At 37.2% G+C, this 10,705-nt stretch overlaps 1 long non-coding RNA gene across 1 annotated transcript; it reads right to left on the bottom strand.

The window, feature by feature from the left end:
- Positions 1-1,035: 1,035 nt before the first annotated feature.
- On the bottom strand, positions 1,036-1,638 carry LOC112461175. Its single transcript, XR_003041526.1, has 2 exons — positions 1,385-1,638; positions 1,036-1,221 (listed from the first exon to the last, which is right to left on the bottom strand). It is a non-coding gene; the product is annotated as an uncharacterized LOC112461175 (long non-coding RNA).
- Between the last annotated feature and the right edge of the window lie 9,067 nt (positions 1,639-10,705).

The raw sequence follows: 10,705 nt of genomic DNA, 5'->3' as shown, positions 1-10,705 counted from the left end.
CTCTTTCTCCCACCTCTTTTTTCTTGCTCCACTCTCTCATTTCCCCTTCCATCTCTCAGGACTTTTTTTTCCTCATCCCAACTCCACCTCTTCCCCTCTATCCAAATATTTCCGTACTTTACCCAATCTCTCCTTCTATTCCTTCTCTCCTTCTCAGCTATCCTCTCCAGGTTCCATTGCATTTTTCTTTGATGCTTTCCTTCAAGGTCATGTCATTCTTTATTCTTTCCATCCTCCCTTTCAACACATTCTTCTTCTGCATTACCTCTCTTTTTCTTACTCTATCTTTTAACCTAACTAAAACCATCTTCTCTTTCCCCATCTTTTTTCCTATCTCTTTTACCTAATTTATTACTCCCTCCTCCCCCATCTCTAGCCATAGCTTTTCTACCGCTTTCTTTCGCTTTCCTTCCTCTACCACCACCCCTTTCACTGCTACATTGTTCCTTTTTCTGTCTCTCTCTTCTACCTCTCTCCACCTTTCTAGCTTTCTTACCTTCGCTTCCATTGCTTTATCTCTTTTTCCTATCTCCCACTTTCCTTCCTCTTTTACTTCTCCCTTCTCTTCCTTCCTCCCATCTCTCCATCTCTTAACTAATATATTTAAATTTATATATTAGTTAACTTCTTTATATACACTACCGTTCATTAATTTCAATATATTCTTATATTTGTTAATTTCTCTGTGAAGGATGAACATGATACATATGTTTTGTACAGAAATGAATACATTTGCTGTTATAAACACTTGCATGCATTGCATTTTTATATATTATTTATATACAAATGCGATGCATGCAAGTGAAATGTTTATAACAGCAAGTACATTCATTTCTATGCAAAACACGTATCATGATGTTCATCCTTTACAGAGAATCAACGAATCTGTTGTATATTGAAATTAATGAGCAGTAGTACATGTAAAGAAGTTAACTAATTTATAAATTTAAATATATTTGCAATATAATAAATATCTTTATAATATATTATTATACCTTCTCTATATTAAGCTTCCTTCGCCAGTAAATAAATACAAAACAAAAGTCGTTTTTGTTCGACCCGACTGGCCAAATAATAAATATATTTAAATTTCACAACGTTTCAACCGCATTTTCGGTCTTTCTCAAGTGATTCATCAAGCTATGCATCCTCAAAAACCGCGTACAAAATATCGATTACGTCGCTGACATCGTGCCCTAACCACATCATGCACACGTAAAGCTAAAAAAGTGAAATAAACTCACGATAGTCAAAAAGATAAAAACGCTCAGAAGTCATAAAATAAAAAGTAAGAATACAATTAAATTAAATAGTAGAGTTAAAAATAGTTAAGTTATAAATAGTTAAGTTATAAATAATGTACAAAGTAAAAAGTAAGGCTTACATATTCTGTGCGTCAAAACGGAAAGTGAGAACGGTAGCGCAGAACGAAGAAACATCGCAAGCCATAGCTGCGAACACATCAGTACAGCGTGACAGACGAAGTCATACTAAATGACTGATACATAACAAATAAATAGATGTGTTCACAGGTGGAAACGAGCAGAACAAAAGTGTAAATTAAGTGACGCCAATCAAACGGTTGTAATTCGCGGGCAGACTTTCTGTGTCCTTTTGAAGATTGATTGCGCTATCACATTTTTTATTAAAAAACATCTCAGAGATTTCACGTTTCTTAAAGTGTCGCTCCTTATATAAAATTTTTGGTTGTTGCCAATTGAAATCGTGGTTATGCGTGAGACGGTGCTTACTAACTACAGAATGATTATCGCTGTTCTTCCTAATATCACAAAAATGTTCCTTAACCCGTGTCTCTAGGTGCCTTTTTGTTTGACCAATATATGCAGCGTTGCAATTAGCACAATCAATCTCATATATCAACTCCGTTTGCTTAAGATTCGGTAGCGTATCCTTCCCCCTTTTTATAATGCAATCCAACCTTTTCGGAATGGTGAGGAGAACCCTGAATTCCGCATCGCGCATTGTACGGCCAACACCGTCACTAAGGCCCTTAATATACGGTATAGTAATAAACTTTCGAGGATCCTGGGCTACATTGTTACTGCTAGATCTATTATTATTATTATGACGTGTCTGTAGCTCGTTAAGTCTGATGTTAATGTACTTGTTAATTAATTTTATTGGATAACAATTATTAGAAAGAATCTTTTTTATTTCGATTAAATTAGACTTATGAAAACGTACGTCAGATAAAAGAATAGCTCGGTCAACAAGATTACGTATAGTATTAATTTTGTATTTGAGAGGGTGATTCGAAAAATAGTTTATGTATCGCCCCGAAAAGGTCGGCTTTCGGTACCAATTCGTAAGCAACACAGTCCCCTCTCGAATCACTATTGTGTCAAGAAAACTAAGAGAATTATTCTTTTCTATTTCAAATGTAAATTTTAATCTGGTGTGATAACTATTGAAAACTCTAAGTAACTCGTCAATACCAGATCTAGGAACAATCGCGAAAATGTCATCAAATAATAGACAACTATTTATAACTTAACTATTTTTAACTCTACTATTTAATTTAATTGTATTCTTACTTTTTATTTTATGACTTCTGAGCGTTTTTATCTTTTTGACTATCGTGAGTTTATTTCACTTTTTTAGCTTTACGTGTGCATGATGTGGTTAGGGCACGATGTCAGCAACGTAATCGATATTTTGTACGCGGTTTTTGAGGATGCATAGCTTGATGAATCACTTGAGAAGGACCGAAAATGCGGTTGAAACGTTGTGAAATTTAAATATATTTATTATTTGGCCAGTCGGGTCGAACAAAAACGACTTTTCTTCTTTATATTGTTCTCTTCTCCTTCTTTCTCTTCTTTTTCTATCTCTATATCTCTCTTTTGTCTTAAAATACTTTTTCTTTTTTATAAACCGCTTAAGGTATCGATACGATAAATAATACTCTAAAAGCTACATTTGGATGGAACGGTAATAAATTTACACATCCTACATCTATTATTATGTTAAAATCATAATAGCGTAATGAAAACGATTCATAGGAATAAATGTGATAGTATTTATGAAATAAAATTAAGTATGAAATATAAATTTAAGAAATATTACTTTAATGATTATATTATCTTACGCATTATTAACATTCCATACAGGCAAAGCAAATAGATACTATGATATACAGGATACCTTTAAACAATTGTTTCATTTTCTAACATTTTTCAGATTTATTGTAATATAATCGTATAATCGCCATATTTTTTTACACAGGAATACTAACGCAAAATTATTCGGACATTGTCACTACTAAAATTAAAAAATCAGATAAAGGGTTAAATAATGTACATCTTTTTAATTCACATATCTCTATTTACTACCGATCATCATTTCATAATGATGCATTTGCAACGAAATAGATACGTCAGCAACATTCGAGACCATCGACTGGAAAAAACATTTCTCTTGGTCTATTCGTTGTGACGGATAAAATCGTATAATTTCAGCACTCAGCAGTGGATTCACTTCAATTGATGCGATTTTAAGACAGAGTTCAATTTAAAGAATCCTCGTTGTTACTAAATATGCATACAAGGCCTGTGAATAGCGCTAATTTCCCTGCCATACGCATATCTTTCTTTTTCATGGCTGTATCCTGATTAGGCATCATCTTGTCCGCAATATGCTTATAGACTTTTCCATTCAGCATTAACGTAAAAAATAAAAAAGCCGTCGTACCATCTGAAATCGTTATATATAATTGTCTTGGTATTATAATCAATTTTATAATAAGCGTTTCCTCTCCGATAGCATAAACAAAATTAATTTTAGGAAATCTAAATTATTTTATCTTTTTCTGAAGGTAGAATACAAAACAAAACTAAAAATCAAGTTCTTTTCAAATAATAGACAACTTGAATTAATTATATAATTAATGTTTATAAGAACAATTTTAAATATATTTTTAAAAGGAATGTTTAGAGCACTGATTAACACTTACATTTCCTGGTTAGCGCTTATTATGGCATGTTGTATTTTCCAAATTTTACTTCCAAAACATATAAAATACCTTCCAGCCTGTGACACCACGTATACGCCAACAAACCTGCACGGTATCGTTTTCAGAATGCATTGTGATCTTTAGGATGTCAAGCTTGACGTGTGCACACTTCATATGACCAATGAACCTTAACAGTATCAATTGCTTCGCATAACTCACAAATCAGCTGCAATATTTTTTAAGCATATTATGAGAAAATGGAAATACTTAATGCTAAAAACTCTCAATTGCTTTGAATACTTAATCAAATTAATTTTCGTTACTTCTCTAATATTGTTGATAAAAATTATATCATAATAATGGATAATAGGGACTCAATTCACAAATATTTTAGCATAACTTGCCTACAATACAAATTGCGCTACAGAACACTTTCTCGTTTTTTTCAACTTTTAAAATTTACAAGAAAGCATATACGTACATACATTTGCAATTTCGGATACACCTTCCTTCTTAACGATCTCTTCGGTATCAGCTCCCTGCGGTAAATATATAGCAGCAAAATTGTATACCACATAGTTGAATATAAAATGTTCCTGCGTGAGAAAACGAGAGAAAAGGAGGACATTTATAGTAGGTAATGACACTCGATACGAACCACGCAATAGTGTAAATTCGAGATTGGGGGAAGAAAGAAGGGGTAAAGGAGAAGAGATTCTTACAATTAGAGGCACTCTGTAGCAACTCGTATTATCTAGCACAATAGGACCTCTTGTGCTAGACAATTATGTCTCAACAGTGTTTGACAATAAGAATTATTATATTTTGAAGACGCGAGATTGTACATTCAAAGCATCTAAGTTAACGAAAGTAAAGTACAATATAAACATACTTCGGAGAAATCTTTATTACGCGATAGTGCCTGTCACAACGTGCATATAGATACCAGATCACTTTCTGGTTCTCTTAACTTTTACAACTTTCTCAAGACAGCATATATACGTACGTGTGCGATTTTGGATACTCCTTCCTTCTTAAAGATCTCCTCGGCATCAGCTCCCTGCCGTCAATATATATTTCACTATCACTATCTATCACGCGGCGATGGTCACGACTGTCACTATCTATCGATTTCTAGGTTATCGCTGTATTCCAACATAGATCGGTCTTTCTTAACAGCTTCATGCGTCTGTAATTGAGAAAGAAATCTGATAAGCTTTGTATAACAGTTCAACATAATACGAATATGTATATACATTTCAGATAAAAACGGTCGGTAAACTTTTATAAAACAATACTGTTTAAAATAATACAAGCGATAATAATTGTTATAATTACCTCTCTATATTATATCTTAAATGTGCATGAATTATTTGTAATGTCAACTCTTCACGCTTGTTGAATATTCATATATTAACTGTCACATTAATGTATTAACCTCGCGACACGACGCGAGCTGTCAAGTCACGACACACACGCACGAAACTCGCGGAACTCGCCGCGATCTCGCGTTCACCCGGCTTCGACCGGCCAATCAGACGCGCGGAAAAGCGACAACACTACGTGCGAGATATTCGACTCCAAACAACAACTTCTCGCGTCTCCATGGATTTTTTTATTATAGATTAATGACAAAAGACATCTCTTGCGAAATTTCGAAACCTCATTGAAACTATAATATGTATGTACACGCCACTCTTTATATCACAGTTGACTGAAATAAAACAAAAGATCGTTCAAAGCAGCGTTGTTCAACAGCTTCCACTGCTCACTGACAGAATGTAACACGTAACAGCCAATATTGTAGAGCGCAGAATTAGAAACAAGGGCGATATTATAGACACAGTTTCCCTAATGATTAAGTGGTCTGTAATAATTATTATATTACATATTTATTACATTATGTATTATATATTTATTTTATTAGAATTTATTACAAAATTTAATTTGTGTTCTTTTGAAAACAGTGTAATACAGATGTATGTAACATGTTCTAAACTTTTACTCATAATAATATACAGGGTGTCACTTAATTCGTGCTTACTATTTACACAGCAATATTCCTTGTGAAAAATTGAGTAAAAAATTCTTGATCAATTTTTTTTTATAATGTTTAATAAAGTAGCAATTATTGAGTAAAGTCAATGCAAGTATAGTTATCGTTAAGACGGAAATAAGGATGGGAAGTCTCGATTTTTTATCGACTTCCGACGAGTCAATGAAGTCACAGAAATAGACGCGTATTCCTCGTTACGGATCTTTGCAACACTCAATAAGTAGCGGGGAACTTGGTATCTTTCAATGCTAAACTTGAAAAACAGATATTGGCAAGTGCCTTTATCTTCGTAAAGCAGAAAGATTACCGTGTTTATCATGCGAGCAAAAGCCTGATGCAATTCACGGTCATGCCGTTTCGGACTGCACTTCGCCCCCGCAATGTTTCAACGCCTATTGGACACCGTACTCGGACCAGAGCTGGAACTCAACGTATTTGTCTGCCTAGATATCATCGTTAGACGAATCTTCGACGAATACATCTGCGTATTACAAGAAATATTCCATTGTCTCCGAAAAGCGCGCCACCGACTCAATCTCGACAAGTGCCGCTTCTGTGTCAATCGCATTAACTATCTCGGACACCTCATTTACTGCGAGGGAGAACATCTGGATCGACTTGAGAAGATCAGTGCCATCACCAACTGTCCCGTCCCACAGAAGTGACGGCAAAACATACGACAGTTCCTGCGAGTGACTTCTTGGTATTGCCGATTTACCGAAAGATTCGCCATCATCTCCGTCCCGCTGATCGCACTTACACGTAAACAGGCCAATTGAACCTAGGAAATCGTCGAAAAGATCGCGTTCGATCAACTAAACCCTGTGATCACCGGTGCTAATATGTCCCGACTTCACGCGGCAGTTCGTTCATATACAGACAGATATCCAACAGGATTGGTGGCCATCTTGACACAATACATCCCGGAAGGAGAGCGGATGATCGCATACGCAAGTCGCACCCTCAATAAGGCCGAACGTAATTATCTGGACTGGAGTATCTGGCCGTCGTCTGGGGCACAAAGTGGATGCGTGGCTACCTACTAGAGAGATACTGAAAGATACTGAAGTTCAGGGGTGCTTCCTCGCTCGGAGAGGGGGAGGGCAATTGCGTCGCTTCGGCGGAGTTGGTAACGAACATTTAAGATTATTTTAAGAGGATTGCCGGTTTGGTGACCGAACCACATTGTAACGACCTTGAGTCGCCACGAGGAAAGAGACGGAGAACGCACTCAAGGAGACGGCTGAGGGACATGGCCGTCGGTCGGGTCACGCACGGACTTCCTCGCAAGAGCAATATCGGAGCCCACCGTACGATAGACGACCCTGAATTCGGCCGCCGCAGAGGAAACCTAGAAACTCTGGGGGACACCCTGACAAAGTGAAACAGGGTGCGACATCACGGCCCAGGGAACGTGCACGACCCTCTGGCCGCCACCCCGAGGGGCCACCGGTAGAAGTGATGACCATCTGTCGTGCCGGACCGAGCGAGGCAAACACCTTTGAGCTGCTGATCCGGACATCCTGCGGACGACATTGCATCAATTCTTGTAAGGTCACCACTTTGGCGTCCCCGCGTAAATGAGGGTTTGTTCGAGGCGATGGCCCCAATCGCGTTGTAGGGTACCTGGGATTATCTATTATACCTGTTATCTGGAGAATAACCCCACTGGTACCTTGCGCTCTCCCTTGTCGAAGAAATGTAAATTGGAGCTCACGAAAGGGCCCCGCCGAGAACGAATCCTCCTGTAAGTATAGAGATCACGTACGCCCTCCCCGGGAACACCGTCGCGGCCGACAGTCACATTGCATTATTCGGTATTCTGTGGTAAATGTAGCATTGTATGATATTCGGAGTAAATGTTAGAGTCGCGATCGCGCAATTCGTGGTGCGAATTCGAGCGGTCACGCGGTAATTTATGTTAGTGAGATTGCGTTTCGCGAGTGGCAATGTATTATGTCGGATGGCACTCGGTTTCGTGATTAGTCCGTTGGTGTGAATGTATTGTGTCTTGCGTTGGTAAGACCGTAGAGTCGTCGGGATTGGCGCGGTGCCGTGGAATCACCGGGTTTCGCGGGAAATCTCGGGATTCGCGTGGCAAGCCGCGGAATCGTCCGCGATTCGGATCATCTTGCGTTTGGGGAAATCCGAGACGAGGACGATCGTCTGCCGGTGGGTCGGCATGGCGAGATCGTCCGCCAAAAGTTAGATATCGTTTGCGAAAATGATCGTCTGTCGGCAGGGTCGGCACGGCGAGATCGTCCGTAGTTAAATTTGGTTGCGATTTGATTATTCGCGAGTATCGTTGCGTTGTTGCGTTGGGTGGGTTGCGTGTGCGTCGTGTGATAGATTCGTGAGTATGCGTGAGTATAATTGCGTGGTATGCTCGTTGTGTTATTCATTATAAGTGCGTAGGCTCGTTGCGTGTTATTCGGTATTTTGAGTCTTTTGTGATTTGTGTTCGCGCGGAAGGCGGTTCGCCGCTCTTGTATTCGTGTTTTCATATTTTTTCTTATATATTTTCTAATATCTATGATAGTTTCAAATATATTTTCTTTATTTTGTATAGATATATACTTCTATACTACATATTATTATAAAGAGACAGAGTTTGTAACCTTTTTTTTGTCCGCTATGATCTCGGAAACCAATGGTCCGAATTTTCACCAGATGTATATGAAATAGGGGTAGAATTTCCCGGGGAGTGCTATAGGGTTTATAGTTTTTCGTTACCGATTTTCTGGAAACCGGTTTTTTTAATTTTTCGGTAAATATTGACCGAATTTTAAAGAATTGTATATGAAACGGGTAGAATTTTTCTGGCGAGTGCCATAAAATGTATAATTTTTTGTTACCAATCTTTTTGGAAGCCGGTATCAAAAGTTTTTCGAATTTTTTAGGAAATTTCCGGGAAGTGCCATAAAGTGTATAGTTTTTCGTTACCGATCTTTTTGGGAACCGGTATCTTATTGGAAATCTGTTACGACCAATTCCGTACAATGAGCATGTTGTGTCGCACCCTGTTAAAGCGTGAATTGCGGGTAAAGCTGGCAAAAAGAAAGCATTAAAAATTGCAATGAATTTCCCAGTTTCCGATTTAGAGATCTTAAGTAATCTCGGAGAAACTATAACTCAAGATATTATTATTGCCTGCACAAAATTTATTTCTCGACTTTACGATACAAAAAGAAAGCACGTTGACAAACACAGCGATATAAATGAAATGCGCGTTACATTGGCAAAATTAAAACAACTATCTCTACAAAAACTGCCACCTGCATTTCCTACTTTTCTTCAACATTTAAGGTTGTATGACCCGTAAGATCTCTGCCAAAAGTTTAAGAAACGTAACATAAAGCTAATTAACATATTTAAGAAGATATTCTTTACTGGAAAGTAATATTTATATTAATATTTTATTAAAATAACGGTTGCCTGTGTTTTTAAGAGCTATAGAGACATTTTTAGGCATATTTTCTCGTATGCAAACTTTCACTTTTAATGATTTTTAGAAAGACTGTACCTGACTTGCAACTGACACAAACGAAAATCTGAAAGTGTGAAAATCTTTAAAAAGTAACAAAACATAGTAATTACTATTTAAAAATACTAATGAAATTATATTACGTTATTTATTTACGTCATTTATTAATAAATTAAATACAATAGCTCTCATAAAAAAGTATTTTGATCGCGACAACGTCGCATTTTCTGTAAGTTGGTAGCATTGATCTCACTCGACATCAGCTGCGTGAACGCAAAGTGTGTGCTCTGAGCACGTGTAATATACAGATGCAACGTTTGAGGTTAGTTTTCGCTTGCGCTACGAAAATGCCAAAAGTAAAACGTTACATGTGCCATGGAATTGTTACAATCATCTGGTGTGGTTTCGACTCGTGTCTTCAAATTACGTTTCCGAGTATTTGTCTGTGCTAACCGTTGATTGTACACTTTTTTAGTGACAACTTTTCCTTTCCACATGTAACGTTTTACTTTCGGCATTTTCGTAGCGCAAGCGAAAACTAACCTCAAACGATGCGTCTGTATATTACACGTGCTCAGAGCACATGGAGCACACTTTCGATACACAAGAGGCTCTATTGGAAAAAGTAACGAACCTCTGTAGTATTTGTTATCCTTTACGGAGAGTGACGGAGAGAGGAGGTTCTAATGTGACGTCATAGTGCGCTGTTGCCGGATCTCTGTACTTACGAGTTCAGTGAGACCAAGCGAGACTGTTCTCTGTTCGGTTTTTATTCAATATTTCAGAAAATATCCTCGAAGTCATAATTTTTTTGGTTCTAATTTGTTTGTAAGATGTTTATTAATATTTCTGCAAAGTTTTAAAAAGATGCCATATTTTCTTCGATATTAATTTCTCAAATGAAGTTGAAAAAACAGTGAAACTTGATGAATTCCCATAAGAGCCCATGTTAAATTCAAATTGTTATAACTTTTGAACGGGCCTCGCAAACTTGTTCAAACTTGGCACAATGCTTTATTATTATAATACTCATCACCTGACAAAGTTTAAAGAATTTGGCATTTTTTCTTCTAAGGGGTCATACAACCTTAAAAAGATGTACCTACGTGGCAAGTATATGTGTGGAAAAATGCTCATTTCCCAGTCATTGAAATTCTTGATCCAAAAGAATACGGATGGCAATTAATTAATG

This window comes from Temnothorax curvispinosus, unplaced genomic scaffold (genome assembly GCF_003070985.1).
Source record: "Temnothorax curvispinosus isolate PA1 unplaced genomic scaffold, ASM307098v1 QBEX01011101.1, whole genome shotgun sequence".
In the NCBI taxonomy this organism is placed as follows: domain Eukaryota; kingdom Metazoa; phylum Arthropoda; class Insecta; order Hymenoptera; family Formicidae; genus Temnothorax; species Temnothorax curvispinosus.
This window is presented reverse-complemented; position numbering and strand designations above follow the sequence as displayed.